Source organism: Passer montanus, unplaced genomic scaffold, assembly GCF_014805655.1.
Source record: "Passer montanus isolate IOZ18808 unplaced genomic scaffold, ASM1480565v1 scaffold33, whole genome shotgun sequence".
Taxonomy (NCBI): Eukaryota; Metazoa; Chordata; class Aves; order Passeriformes; family Passeridae; genus Passer; species Passer montanus.
This window is the reverse complement of record NW_024368041.1, coordinates 5,566,251-5,582,005: the sequence shown is the minus strand read 5'-3', so window position 1 is coordinate 5,582,005 and position 15,755 is coordinate 5,566,251. Positions and strand designations below refer to the sequence as shown.

Below are 15,755 nucleotides of genomic sequence, written 5' to 3'. Positions count from 1 at the left end.
CCAAACACAAGCACCTGGTGCCTCAGGTGCTGTCCTTCCTAGGGGAGCTCTTCCACTCTCTCCTTGTGCAGAGCATTAACATCATGATGCAGGTGGTGAAGCATCACAGCAGGAAGAGGTTTAGGAAGGAACTGAGGTGCCTGTAAATATAGGTGAGTGTTTTTCTGTGGGCAGATGGACTGCAGTTAACGACAGCGTGGGTCCTTCTATGAACAAAAGCATTTATATTTGAAAATAAAATGGCAAATAAAGAGAAAAACATGATAAAGTGGCTGTAGAAATCCTACACTGGTAATGAGCACTGAAAAGTTATTTTCATCATGTCCTGTGGTGGCAGAGAGAAGCCAGTTGTTTGCTGCAGGAGTAGCAATTATCAGCCACTCTCAACAACCCAAATGCCTGTCAAGTGTCATGGGAGGCTGTGCTGGAAGCCAGCAGGAGCAGTGCACTGGAAGAATGACTAGAAAAATGGAATGGTCTTCTGATGGGGCATTCAGCAAGTATCATAGGGCATCATTCCATCCTAGTATAAGAAATAAATTTTTTACAGTGAGAACAATCAATCACTGGAACAACCTCCTCAGGGATGTGGTAACATCCCCATCGATGGAGGTTTTCAAGGTGTGGTAGGATAGGGTGCCAGGTAATTTAATCCAGGCTCCCCTTTCCACAAAAGGTTGCCTCAGGGGACCTTTCAAGGTTCCTTCCTGGCCTGGTCTATGATTCTGAAAATAACATGGGCCTGGATGTGGGTATGTAAAAGCCATGAATTTGTTCTTGGGATCCAGCTACATGTTATACTGATAAAATTTGTCTGAAGAATTGGCACTCAGCTTCCTTAGGGCAGAGTTACTGCTGAAAGGTGCCAGCAAGAGACATTCTGCTTCAACATTTGATTGCCCTTACCAGAATGTGCCAGAGCAATTCTACTTGGGCAGGACAAGGTGAGTCAACATTGCTGTTGTTCCTGGGCAGGAGTAATTTCTACCTTATTTGATAGAAAGCCAAGCAGAAGTCTTATCTGCTTGCATCACTTTCCACACTTCAGTTTTGCACTCTTGAAATTCAGTTTTCCTTTAGTTGTTTCACACTACCAGGTTAACACATCATTAATGAAAGCAGAAGCATTTTTTCCCTCTGAAGCCCTCATGCATGGATTAGTTGGGAGGTGGCAGAAGAAGAAACAAATGTTTGTATATTCCATTCCAAGGAGCTAAAGCACTGTGCAGGTTGCTGATTCTCATTGCAAACATGTCCTAGCAATGCATCCCACACCAGGAATAGCACAGCATGAAGGAGAGGTGCTCAGGATAAAGATCAGCACCGCTATTCATCAATTTTGTGTTGTGAGCTCGTGAGACTGCAGAGTCACCACTACAAAACTCCATTTGGTGCACCAGTGTCACTGAACATGTGTTGCTGCTACTTAGGGAAGTGGAAAACAGCAGGAGGGGCTTTAACCAGTCCTAGGGTGTTGTGGTTCCCCTTGCTGAGCCATTCCTCACTGGGTGTCACAGCGCTGTAAGTAAAGATTCTCTGCAGCCCCAAGGCTCTGCTAAGAAAGGGCCTGGGGAAGCTCAAGAGCTCACTGGAGACCTGAAGAGTAGAGTGATTTCCTGTGCTCACCCAGACAAGAGATGCTTCTGAGCACACCCAGGCCTAGGAATATCCTCATTCCCCTAAACGCTTGCACAGGATTTACCCAACACTTCATCTGATGTCAAAGCTGCATCCCTCACGATTTTCCACCATTATGACTCCTTTCTTTCCTCCCTTTATATTTTCCATTCCTTGTAATGTAGTTAGCTCCTTTTGATACCCACTATCTTTCTTCTAATTTACAAATGATGATAAAACCAAACCTGGAACACAAGCTAGGATGCAGATATTTTTCCTTTTGTTAATAAAAATCCAGACAATCCCAAACCATTTTGGGGCTGACTCATTTGATGGACTGCCAGGTATCCATAGCATCCAACTTCTAATTGTTGAGTTTGTAGCATGTTCACTGTGGAAAATCTGCCAGCTCCAGACTGCTAACAGACCTCAAGGGCAGGTGGGTCGTGGATTGGAAACTACTGCATTGCAAAATAAGAGCAGTAACTGTGACAGTGTTTAGCAGATGGTGACATTGTCATTCAGTTGTGCAGAAGTGGAGGCTGCCATATTCATCTGCACTGTCCTGTTGCAGGTTGGCTGTGATACAGAAAGAAGTGGATTTGCCTGTGCAAGGCTGATGTAGAATGTTTCCTCTCTGTGCGTACTGAGACTGTGCAGTTACCTCCTTTGAACCCAAGCAGTATGTCCTAGTGACCCCAGCACTAGGAGTTCCACCAAGAAAACTGGAGATACCTGCTTTAAAAGCTGGGAAAGTTTTCCCAAGACTTCTCCCACTGAAACTTATCCTCCTGCAGCTCTGGGAGCAGGCTGGGCAAGGATGCTCACTTTCCCTCAAAATAGAAGGATTTGATCTAATCTAGAGGAGGGAAAAACGTGTCCTCCATTCCTTCATCAGGCTTTGTGGGTGACCTTCAGCAGCCATTTCAGCTCTGTGCCTCAAGTACCCAGGTCTAAAAAGAGGTAATGGCAGCGACCCACTTGTCTCACATGGGTCAGAAATATCCAGAGAGACTGGATAAGCCCCAGCAGTGCTTGTGGGTGGGAAAGCTGCCAGTCACTGGTTTCTGGTGGCCTCTGTGCCAAATCCAGTAGCAGAGGGACAGCTCTTGTGTGTATGTGTCTGATGGAGAATTGAAATTCTGTCTAATGGAGAATCACGGCAACTTCTGACAGCTTTGTTCAAAATCATGCTGAGAGCAAATGATCTGGTTTATGATTGGTTTTGTGGGCTTGGTTAAGAGGTCAGGAGAGCTATGGCTTCATCTCCTCCTTTACAGAGCAGTGACAAAGCATCAAATGACTGTGAGAAATGTCAGTGCAGGCTGGAAGTAATGAGCTGCATCGGCAAGATGCAATTGGAAGAGGCAGGGGCCAAGAAACCTTTGCAAGGTGAGCAAATGAGTAAGTAGCAGTTGTCTTCATACAGATGCTGCTGTTTTTCTCACAAAAATGCCTAAAATGCTTAAGAGGTGAATCAGAAATTTGTGAAGGCATGCATGGCAGCTGGCCAATGCTTTATGAAAGACAACAGCTTCCTTAAAATAAATGAGGCTGTTAACTAATCATTGGGTTCTTGGCATATAGTTATCAACGTGCATAGGCAAATCAACAAATGAATAATTTCATTAGCTTATTCACAGTGGTTTATGCCCAATGAATGCTAATTTAAGTGTCAGTAAAAACGTGAGGTTAATTCTGGCATACTAATTACAACATAAGTAGGTTTTACTTCTCACTATTGAGATACTCAGTTAAAATTTAAAGTGAATAAAATGACTGTGAAAGCCTCCAGCACCCTGCAGAGTCTGCAGAAGAAGAAACCTCACCCTTGCCCATGGACTCATGCTTGACTGGACTCCTGTTTTTTTCCTTTTTTTAATATGGGGATATTTTTATATGGGCATATTTCCCCATATAATTGCATCCAAAAGTAGTGGTGGATGGTTGGTTTTTTCTCTTTCCCTGTGGTTACTCATGAAAAAAGAGCTGCAGAAAACTAATTACAGTAAATAAATGCTGATTGCAGTGTCAGAGTGGAGCGATGAATTGTGAGTGTAACAGTTAACTCTCTGATTCATCTGCTTAATTTTTGCTTTGTGGATATTTTTAAAAATCCAGAGCTCATCAGTAGGAATCTGTGAGTCAGGACCCAAGGCTTTTCCACAGAACTTGATACAGTGAAGAAGTTACAGGCAGAGGTCAATGGGTGAAACTCTTCACCTTCTCTAGTCCCATGGGGATCCTCAGAGGTTCCTGCTGGATGGGCTCTGTGCCACACGTGAGCAATGCTGCAGGCCTACAGCCTCTTATTTGAAATAAGTCTGTAGCTGGAGTTCAAGAATTTTCCAATAATATGTAACTTCTCCTTTGGGCTCATATGAGAGACAAAATTACTATAAGTACATAGGGGCTGTCCTTAAGGAGTTGAGAAACTTAGTTTGTAGATGCTTTTACTGAAATCTGCCTCTGCTTTCCCTGTACAAATCACAATTTCAGCCTTCCTGTATTGACTTCAGCTCCTAAATGTGCATTAGCATTGCAAGAGCACCATGAAGAGTTTAGCTCTAAACAGCAAATATCACAAATTAAAGGCACAGTTCTATGCCAAAAATTATTATCTCCATAAATGAAGAATGTTCCAGGATTGACTGGAAATAAATAAAAGCAGCAAATAGTAAAACAGCAGAGAGTCTCCACAGCAAATAGTAGAACAGAAAAATGTCTTGCCAGCTTTGTGCAGAAGCCAAGATATTGCTGAAGAAAGATAAGTAGAAAAGCAATAGATGATTATACTGTTTATTCTTTTACCATAACAGGTGCTTGTGAGGAAGGAGTATGAAGAAAATGCTTTTTGCAAACCCACTATCTGAAGCATCAAATCAATCAATGTTGTTAAGAGAAAAAATGGACTTGAATGTTTGAAAGGCAGCAAATGTCTGAGTGTGAAAAGGACAGAGGCAGCCAGTCTGCTTATCAGAATCTCTGAGCCAGCAGTGATTTTACAATTGGATGTTTCTTTTGATTTGTATTTGTTCTGCTCACATTAGTCATATCATGGTTATATATTCTCCTTGCTGTGTTTTACGGTGGTAGCTGTTCCTTAACATTTTACAAGCAATGCCTCCTAAATCTGGAAGAGGATGAGCAAAATCTGTCAGGTAGAGATTGGGAAAATAATTGAATTTTACCAAGTTGAAATGAGCCTCTCTGGAGCTGATATTTGGCCTTTATTGAGCTATCTCTGATTTCTTTGAACTCAGTAGTAGTACAAAGCCTGTGTAGGGCACTTTTGAGAGCCTCACTGACTTTATTTTCATAGTTATCCTGAGAATACTGCTGTAGTCAGATGCCTCTGGCCTGAATTAATGTTTTTTCAAATGCTTCTATGTGGCTCAAGGTAAGGTGGCTGGCATTGTCTGTTGGAGAGGAGGTGTGAGTTGGCAGATGTCATTTCTTTGCAGAATGTGGTGCCAGAGGCCTTGGGGTGGGGAACAGCTCACCCAGAACCTAGTAGAGAGCAAGGGAAAAGCTGCCATCAGCAGAAAACTTTAAACAACAAAAGTACTCCGGAGCTGTTAGATGTCCTGTGGCATTCACCCAGCCATTACTCAGCACCACAGAAATGCACAGCCTACTTAGGTGCTTGCTGGCAAAGCTGCGTTTGCTTATTGTGATTCAGCCTCTTCTTAGGCTGAATCACAATAAGCAAATGCAGTTTAGTTCTATAAATATTGTACATAATATAAATATTATACAAATGCAGTTTAGTTATGTAAATATTATACAAATGCAGTTTAGTTATATAAATATTATACATAAACTGTCCCCCTATTTTGCTGCCTACACTTCACTCATGCATAGCTCCATGCTCTACTTTCTGCTCCCTATAAACAGCTCCATAGGATCCCAAAAACTCAATTTTTTTCCTATACATTCACTCAACACATCACTGGAAACCCTCTCACTGACTGCAGTGCATTTTGATTTGGGTTATAGGAAAGTGACAGAGAAGATACAAAGTCAGGTTGTTGGAAAAAACCAGCATCTCTTGTATCTTTGCTACTGTGCAGTTGTATGGGGTTTGTTTCAAGTCAGCAAGGAAAACACAAGTTTTCAGAGCAGTTTCAGGGAAGAGTGATCTTTCAGAACTGACCTGTTTCTTCTTGCTTCAGAACTGTAAAGTAGCCAAATTCCTCAAGGGACACTTCCATATAAATCCTAATTTACCACAGGTCTCCTAGTGATCTCTTAAAAATGAAATAATGTGCAGTGCCTGCCTCTGCTGAGAGGGGAAAGATATGTCTGATATTTGCAGTAAATCAATAATCTTCTTTCTATCTCTCTATATTTTTGTTTATTCAACTGTAAAACAATTTAAAAGTTCTTGCCCAGTGAGCCTATTTTAAACATATCTTCAGAAATGTATTTTGAACTCTGAGCAGAAAGTATTTCTTATGCTAAGTATTTCTTTATTATACTAAATTTCAACTTCAGGTTTCATTTTTTCTGCAGTTCACCTCAGTAGCAAAATTTGACAGTCTTACATAAATAAATTTTCTCTTTGGATTTAAACAATTCTGATTACTTCATGAAAATAATTGCTAAAGGAACCAATAAACAATTTCTACACTGTTTCCTTGCACTATACAAAAAATGTTGAGTAAAATTGTGATGGAAGAAATTGCTTTGCTAGTGGCAAGGTATTAATAAGAATACACATTTTTAATGAGAAACTCAGTGGAGGTGATGGGGACGGTGTTCCTCTGTGCAGAGGATGAGGCTGCCACGACTGATGTTGCCTTGAGAGCTGGCTGGTGTGTGTTGTGCTGTTGTGCCACCTGGAATTTTGTGTGGGTTGTGATTAGACCCCATTCTTGCAATTCATGCCACCAACTCCACGAGCAAGTCATCCAGACCTCCTTTACAGTCCATGGGGGAAAACTGACAGTCTCAGAATTTCATCCATGTCATTCTATAGTTTTAGATGGAATCTACATTCAGAAATACTTAGAACAAAGCATATTTAGAATATATTGTTTAGCTAAAGGTGCTTGTTTCCCTCCATTTAACATGAAGCCAGTCACACTAACCAGCTGAGAGAGAGAAAAAAATCTCAGTGAAGTGATTCTCATGTTGTGCTGATTTTGGCTGGGGTTGAGTTAGTTTTCTCCATAGTAGCTATATGGGGCTGTGTTTTGGATTTGTGCTGGAAACAGCTGACAAAGCACTGATGTTTCCATTGTTGCTGAGCAGGGTGGCAGAGTCAAGGCCTTTCCTCAGCCCAGCAGGGAGGAGGCTGGGGCTGCACCGGGAGCTGGGAGGGGACACAGCCAGCACAGCTGGCCCCAGCACTGGTGCCTCCTTTCTGCCATGCACCTCCAGGCAGGGCATGGGCTCCTGGGGCTGGTGCCACAGGGAGGCCAACGTGTGTTTGGTAAACTGAGATGAAAGAAACTTGTATACTAAAGGCTTGCCCTCCATTCTCACCATGGATTCATGGATGGGGGATTCAGTAGTTAGGAAAGACAGAAAGTTGTGATGTCCACTACCAATAACTCATTCAGAAAGGGCATAAGCTTCCTTGAAACACATATTTTTAAATACTGCCTGGAATAGTTTCTTTTTTTTTGCAGTCATTTACCTACAAGATAAATATTCATGATAATTGCATGTTATTGATGATGTTGTTTGCTGATGCAGGCTACATTTTATCAGTCTTGGGAGACTTCCCTTCCATTAGGAAGAGAAATAATAAATAGATAATTCATGATTAGGTTAAAAATGTTGCTGGTTTAAGACCTTTCTTGTCAGTTTAACTTCATTCCTTTGAGACATTTGCAAATCAAAATAGCGATACCATGTTCTGAATGGTCAGAATATCTTTTCTGACTGGCAGGTACACTTTGCTCTTCTGACATCTCTTATTCTTTCAATTCTCTACGTTATTTAATCATGTTTGTCAAAAGCTCCCCACAAGTCTTTTGGAGTGGTGTGTGTCCAAGGCCATGTCTGTCCTGGCAGTGCTGGGGCAGTTCTGATGTTGAGAGCTGAGCCAGAGCTGGGCTCTGTTCCTCCTGCCCATCCCGGGAATGCTGGGGAGGACTGCTCAGTGCAGCACGCTGCCTCTGCACATCTCAGCCTGCAGACCAACGTTTACAACATGCTGAGGAGTATTTCTAACAGTTGTGACTTTTGTTCTCTGACACCCAAATGTGTGTCACCACATTTTAATGCTTTGCTGTCAAAGAACCATCGATCTCACTATGACCTGCTTAGAAATGTGCTTTCTTTATCCAGTGTGAAGAGACTGGGTTTTTAATGAAGTTTCCCATATTCAAATGCATTATTTTAAATTCTCACCATTTTACCAAGTAGTTCAGATCACTTTGCAAAGTAAGACATTCTCTAGCTTGCTTTCTAGTTGCCTGATCTTGTAATCTGCTGCATATTTCCACAGCACAAAGCAGTTTGTCACAGTCAAAACATTTATTTAATGCTGGCTGAGAGTCTGATCTCACTAAATAAGTCTCCTGTAGAACTGTTGGTGCCTGGGTACTCTTGAAGACTTATATGTGACCCAGCCTTGAATGTATCTAATAATTCATAATCACAGAATCATAGAATATGCTGAGTTGGAAGGAACTCCAGGCCCTGTGCAGGACACTCCAAAAATCACACCATATGCCTGAAAGCATTGTCCAAATGCTTCATGAACTCAGACAGGCTTCATGAACTCAGACAGGCTTCCCTGATGTGTACACATCTGTCTGTCATGGATGTTGATTGATGAACACGCTTGTTATGGTTTAAACAAATCCAAAACACAGCCCATGCAGCTACTATGGAGAAAATTAACTTTATGCCAACCAAAACCAGCACAATATTGTGTAACACTCAAGTGTCTCAGGAATATAAATACAGTGTGTCTGAGAATATAAATACAGTGTATAGATCTGTAATCTTGTTGGGAAAATGCCTAAGCCTTCCTTTTCCACAAGCCTATGCTGAATTACAGGGTGGTATCTAGACACTAAATTAAATGCTTGTTTTACTGATCTGGGATAGCCTTTCTTCAGTGAACATTATCTGGGGTTACCGTGTTTTCCTTTGGGAGCTTCAGCAGTATTTCAGCCCCATGGTGCTTCCCCTAGTTTCCCTAGAAATGTTTAAACATCTCTGCTTCCTCCCTCTAGGCATCTTGTCTGCAAATTTTAGCAATGGCACCTCACCTCCTCCTCTGCTCCTGCTGTGGGTTGAACACCACCACCATCATATGGATTAAATATGTTCCTGTGCTTCAGTCCCAGTTTGGCACAGGGGACTGGGAGTCAAAGCCCAGAGTGGGCTCCACAGGAGGCTCAGGGGTCTGCTCAAGCAGCAGTAGTGCCTGGGATGCAGCTGCCAGCCCAGACAGGCAGGAAGCCTTGTCCTGCCCCAGCCAGTCGGGACAGTGAGCACGAGTGGCACCTCGGGATCTCTGTGGTCGGGATGACCCCAAGGTGTTAGAAAGTCTCTTTTTCCCAGCCTGGCACTCGAAGAAGGAGTTGGAATTCCTTGGCTCTGGTTTTTAAGGTTGTTTATTTTCTCTTATCTAGTACATTATTTTACTGACCCACTGAAATCTGTCTGGCAGGTCGGTTTGTGGCACACTGACCGCCCTTGGGGCGGTGTTAACATTTTATACTAAGAACAACAAGTATTTTATTTACCATTATTTTCCAATACTTATCACCTATGTTAGACAGTCTGTCTCTACTCTAAACCAATCTAAAAGTGCCACCATCACAGCAGAAGATGGAGGCTAAGAAGAAGCAGGAAGAAGGACATGGCACACTCAAATCCCTCCATCTTGCCTCCTGAAACCCCAAAAATCTACTTTTTCACCCAGTGACAAACTAACTATCATTCTACTTAAACTCTCCTGGCTTGTATATCTTCATACAGAGCTGGCAATTTTCTCCATGGGTTAAAATCAAGGGCACAGGTGTCTTTGACTCAGTGCCAAAGTCTCTGAACACCCTGCCAGGGTCTCTAGTCCTCCAGGGCAGCCAGAGGAATGTCCTGGGTTCCAACATAGCACAGCACAGTCTGTACCTGCATGGCATAAATTGCTACTACCATGTACTGAGTATTTCACAGCACTGAAAAGCTAAACACTTACACAACAAGATTGGCAACTGTCTAAACCTACACATCTAAACCTGATGAGGGCTGAAAATTTTCACATTAAAATGTCGCCAAAATCAGCATGTTTTAGTGCAAAAGTTGCAGTATAGCTGTGCACAGGATTTTCTCCCTGACATGACTCTGACTGTAGGCACAGCCCACAGCAGCTTGTGGTAAGGACACAGTTGGCCCTTTTGGCTGCCAGCTCATGCTCCTGGCTCAATTCAACTTACCATCAGCCCAAACCAAATTTAGAACTCTTGGCTGTCTAAGTGGGCAGTTTAGTCAGAAAAGCTCTCTGTGAGTCAGCTGGTGTTTCTAGGATCACCCCTGGTGTCAATGTGGGATATGCACAAGGAAAGTGGTGGCAGAGGCATCACACAACATCAGCAGAGGCAGGACACTGTCCCAGGCAGTGACCACAGCTGGTGCTACACAGGCAGGGCAGCAGACCCTGAGTGCAGGCTGGTGCTTAGGCTGGCTCTGGAATTTGTACAACACATGGACTGAGCAGTGGGACCTTCTCATTTCAAGGCTGTTTCATCCAGGTTTCATGGAGAAGGGGCTGTGTGAGGAGCTCGGTCACTCTGCTACAGATCAGACTTGAGTTATGATTTGAAATCAAAGGCAGCAAGGCTACAGAGGATGGTATTCAAGGTTTTTTTTTATTGCTTCTGTCTCTTGCTTCTCTCAGGGAATCATTTAGGAAAAGGCAGTAAGAAAGCATGAATTTTGTGGGGTGCCTCTTTGGAAGTGTTTTGGCAATATTTTGATATACTTGCAAAATAAGTTATAGTGAGTTTTTATCCATTCATTTCTCTTAGACAAATATCTTGGAAAACTGAGGCACTTTTCAGATTCAGCAGTACCAAGGGAGAGAGCAAAGATGATGGGTCACATTTGGGTCTGCTTTTTAGTGCAGATCTACTTGTTTTCTTTGTACAGAAGAGGGACTTCAGGCAACAGCCATGACTTCAGAAAAAATTAGGACAGATATTTCAGAGGAGGTTCCTAGATGCTGCCTACTCGATACCTGACCTAGAAAACATCCTTTTAAGCAAAAGCAATAAATGCAGAAAAGAAATTTTCGTGGTCTGAGCTGTACTACAGACTGCTGCTTATACCTGAGCACAGAGTCTAACTCCCTGCATATAAACCTTCCCTGTGCTTTGGGTTACTACTTGAAAATGTCCCTGGAAGAGGAGATGATGGGTGTCCTGTGCTGCCATAAAGTTTCTCTATACTGGGATGAGTTTCCTTTAATATGATTACTTATTTGAGGTGTGAAGGACACCAATAACTCTCACCAATTTGATGGGAGTTGTAAGCACTCAGTCCATAAAATATGGAGAACGCTGTAGAGGTGGGTAAACACATCACCTCATAAATACAATAGGAAGCTGCAGTGCATTTTCCCCCAGTCTGACACACACATCAAATCCTATACACATTTTTTTCAGCAGCATTTCATATTTTATAAGGCAATCATATTACTGGGAAATTAAAATTAGCCATAGAGAGACAGATCCTGAAAATTCTTTGTAGTAAAGGGAGAGCAAATGGATGGAGTTTTATCAGGAAATGAAAATCAGGCCAGCTTTATTGTCACATCAGTTGTTATTTATTGCAACAGGCTTGTTTTAACTCCTGCACTCAGTTAAAGAAAAGCCTCCAGCACTCAGTTAAAGAAAAGCCCCAAACCAGCCATTTGTCCTGAATGAACAAATTGATTTCCTGATACAAAGCCATTCCCAGAGTGTGCAGCAGAGTTTGCTCAGCAGCTCAATTTGTGCCACAGAGTGAATGGGAAGATTTTGCCAAGAAGTTTGCCAGTCTTTTGCCATTATTACAAGCAGAGGTACTGATAGGAATGTAGCTGTATCCATGAATCTCCATCCTGCCTTCTTTCCTAAGGTGGCTGTCCCCAAGATGCTGCTCTGTGTGTGTGTGTGTACCTGCAAAATGACCAAGACTGTACCACTTTGTGCCTGTCCACTAGCCCCATTTTCTTCACTTTCCAGCTGAACACTGAGCATTTTTGATTCTCCCCACTTTTCCTTTGGTAAAACATATGGGATTGTCTTAAATACAAAACCTGAAACCATTTTTTTACCATGCTTGAAAGTAGTCCACCCATAAAATAATTGCCTCTACAGTTGGTTATTATTAATCAGCTGCTAACCAAAAAATAACATGTTATATAAACAGACTGCTACCACCCCCAGCCTCAAAAATTACTTTTTGAAAGATATTTTTGCACAGAGTTAAAATATTCCTGTTGATAGATTTTTGCTTTTCCTCCTCTACACTTCACAGATATCAGTGGAGTTATATATAGTGATGGAGTCTGGCAGCAGGGAGGAAGTATTTCCCAAGGAAATACTGGTTGCTGGTGTGTGTTAGGTAAGAGCTGCAGACACAATCCTGCTCCACCAGCATGGGCAGTGAGAGTCTCAGTGGCCTGGCAATACCATGACAGTGTGCACTGTTATCTGCCTGCATTGCCACAGACAAATGGTGTCTGCACAACACTTGAGTGTGAGAGATGTCATCCTTTCCCATGGGTGGGAGCAGTGCAGCCAAGGCAAGAGGCACAACCTGTTGCTAATTCTGCCATTTTCTATAGGATCATGGGTATATAAATATTGAGCAGACAGTTAACTGATGTGAGCTTTTAGAAGCAAGGGAGCTTTTACATGGTTTTACAAATTGTCAGTCAGAGTGGGAGTATCAGCTTGGCAGGCAAGATAAGATGAAGTCTTCATATTATAGCACAACTACAGTGGATTAGGGAGAAAAGATGGGCAAGAACAGAGCCCCAGTGTTAATTCAGGGCTCTAGTTCCTCCAGGCCAGCATGTGGTAGAAGGAGATGAGGGAGCGTTCCACTGAAGGTGAATAAGAAAACAGACGATGAAAGTTGGAGCCAAGTGGTGAAGCAAAGGTCAGAGAGGTCATTTCCATGGGAGCCATAGAGGGTTGTGAAGAGTCAGTTCCAATAGAAAGATACCATCTGTTGTCACATTACATGCATTTGAGCTGCCCAAAGGCACCCTGAACCCAATCTGATGCTCCAGAGGAGCACCATCCTGAGCCCCTGCTCAGGGTGAGGGGGTCCCCCACACATGCTCTGCTCCATCTGCAGAAGAGAAAGTGCATTTACAAAGCATTTTGGCTCTTCCTAGTGATGAGGTTATAAATAAGTCAGTGAAGTATCTGGCTTTTCATCTGTGCTTGATTAGGGCTTATTCAGCTTCTACTTTGGAATGGCAGCAAAGCTTTAGTATTAAACAATCCTGCTGAAGCTCTGGGTGAGCTGAGGACTGGAGCTACTGGGGTACCACACAGGTCTGCCTCTGGCTCCATGATGGAAAGAAACGCCTGTAGCAAGGGCCCCAGACATAACATTCCCTCCCCTTCCACAGATTTTTGTGGTCCTGGGCAGTTGCTTAATGCCCATGCCTAGATGAGGATAAAGGCACCTGCCTGTACTTGCTCCCTGATACTGAGCCCAGCTGCTGAAGGGTGGCCCATGTCTTCCAGACAAATTTCAGATGGTGTAGCCTGCCCACATCCAGTTTGTGTGTTGACAATGGTGTCAGCTCCATGTGCTAGCCTGTGCCATGTCTGGGGATTATCAGAGATGGTGTTTGCCAGCACTATGGTAACAGTTTAACAATATGGAAAATTAAGAACCTTGCCAGGCAACGTTTCCTTGGGGTTTCCAGGCTGAGACACATCTTTGCATCACCAGAGGTGAAATTGCAAAGGTGCACACTCATGTATATATATATGCCTTATATATAAGTTATATATAAGGCATAGTTATGAGATTAAATATAGAAAATTGTTTAGGTGCTTGGATTTATAGCAAAGATATTTAGGCTCTAATGGTCAAAGAAATGTCACTGGGAATTCAATATATCTGTGTTCTTGCAGATCTAGGCCACAGTCCCTGTCCCAGGGGGATTTTAGTCCCACTAGATACTTCTCTGCTATCAGAAATGAAGAACCAGCATAAATGATGATTGGATTTTCCTTTGATCCTTCCCCTGCTTGGCATTCTCTTCCTTTGATAAGGTGCCAATCACTCCCAACCCCTCCCCCTGTTCCTTTTTTTGCCAGGCCACACAGAGGAAGTACAAGAGGTACTTGCAGTGATTGGAGTGGGCTGATTAACCTTCACAGCCCTCGGTGCCCCAGGTACGGAGCTGATGGCCATAAATCTCATTCAAATTGCCATCTTAATGTGGTTTCTTGAGGTTCTTTAGGCTGGGTTTGGATGGAGCTGCTCACTGAGTTAATTAATTTTTCTTAATCTGTTGCAGATTTCACCAGCTTACTGATCTATATCTAGGTCAGCTTCATAAAGCATCATTTCTGTTCTAGGGCTTCATAAAGTATCATTTCTGTTTTAGTCTTCAGCAGGGAAGACAGGTGGAGGGGGCTGGCTGATAAATGGTGAGACTGCATGGGTCTCCAAGTGAAGTGTTAGTCTGTGGCTTTTACTTAGTGCCTTAAAACTGTTTGCAAAGACATGTGAATTGAAGTAAGCCATGTGTAAGAGACTGAGATGTTAATGGCTTAAACTTTGTAAATCATTAAAGGACTTTTTCCCCACCATGGCAAACTGCAAAGACACAGCTGAATATCTGTGAGCACTCAAGCCCACCCCTCCCCAAATATGCCCAATACCTGGAATTTGGATTGTTATGGGAACTGTGATAAGGTGAAGGGGTACTACTGTCCAGTTGTCCCAGGTCTAGGGAGGAGAATGTATCCACAAGTGATACAGGAAGAGAGACTGGAATGCTGGTGGTTCAGATATTCAGGGGGAAGCTGCAGAAGTGCAGGGGCACAGAGGGTGAGCACAGCCCTCCTCAGGCTCCAGCTGCTGCTGAATGAGGTAAGAAAGAGGCAAACCCTGTGTGGTGGGGAATCGTCTCTGTGCTTACTCCAGCAAACTCTGCTGTGTTAACTCCCCTGCCAGGGAAGTACCAGAACACTCCCAGGTAGCCTGGAGGTGTCTGTCTCTGCTGATGGGCCACCATGGGCCACAATGGACACAGCTGGCCTGGTGTAATAGGCAGCTGTATCTCCTTGGAAGGTGTCAAAGACTCCCGAAATGTCCTGAGATCCACAACATTACATCACTCAGCTGGAACTCCCTCCTCCAGGGCAGGTATCTGGGCATTCCTATTTGAGCCTGAGTGAATATAAACCAGAGTTTGTATTCTGGGGGTTCCCTCACCACCTGACGGATCCAGTCTGTGACTGTCACTTTGACTAAGGCTGTGACCATCACTTTGACCAGCAAACATTGAAATGGCAGCAGCTGAGCCTCTTTACAATGCCTGTGGGTGGTGAGATTTTTCTACTCTTATAATTTCTTTCTCTCTCTTATTCATTTTCTCAAGTGATATTTGCATGCTTTTATATTGTTATATTACTGTAGAGAACAGCAATCAAAATGCCTCCATACCTGTTTTCCTGTGCAACCAAACTGTTCTACAATAAACCCTACATATGTATAGTTACAAGCACTGATCATCCAGTTTGTTTCACTCTAATCCACTCCAAGTGAGTCAGACATTGAGCTATACTGATGGTATGGGCTAAAAGTCTTCAAAATTAATTGCTTTAAGGGGTCAATGGTCCTTTAAAGGTGTGGGGGCTTGGCTGCTGCTGGGGAAGGCAGAAAGTGAAGAAAAGCAGGTAGAGTCTAATGACAAATTGTTTGCTGCTCTGCTAATCATGAAATAAGGAATTTAAATTGAAGTCTCAGCAGCTGTGAGGTCAGACCTGGCTGCAATTTACAACCTCTGCCATAAGGGTGACAGGGAGGGAGATGGAGTTGGGTGAAGAAGAAGAAGCAAGCAAAGAAGAAAAGATGTTTAAGGCTGAGTGGGAGAAAGAAAGAATGTGTGAAATGATCATCAACCTTGATTTACATTTGATGTAGAAGATGTA

The 15,755-nt window shown here is 43.0% G+C and overlaps 1 long non-coding RNA gene across 1 annotated transcript; it reads left to right on the top strand.

Moving 5' to 3' along the window:
* Positions 1–13,616: 13,616 nt before the first annotated feature.
* On the top strand, positions 13,617–15,664 carry LOC120505178. The gene is made up of 3 exons (XR_005628175.1): positions 13,617–13,988; positions 14,114–14,691; positions 14,776–15,664. It is a non-coding gene; the product is annotated as an uncharacterized LOC120505178 (long non-coding RNA).
* The last annotated feature ends 91 nt before the right edge of the window (positions 15,665–15,755 follow it).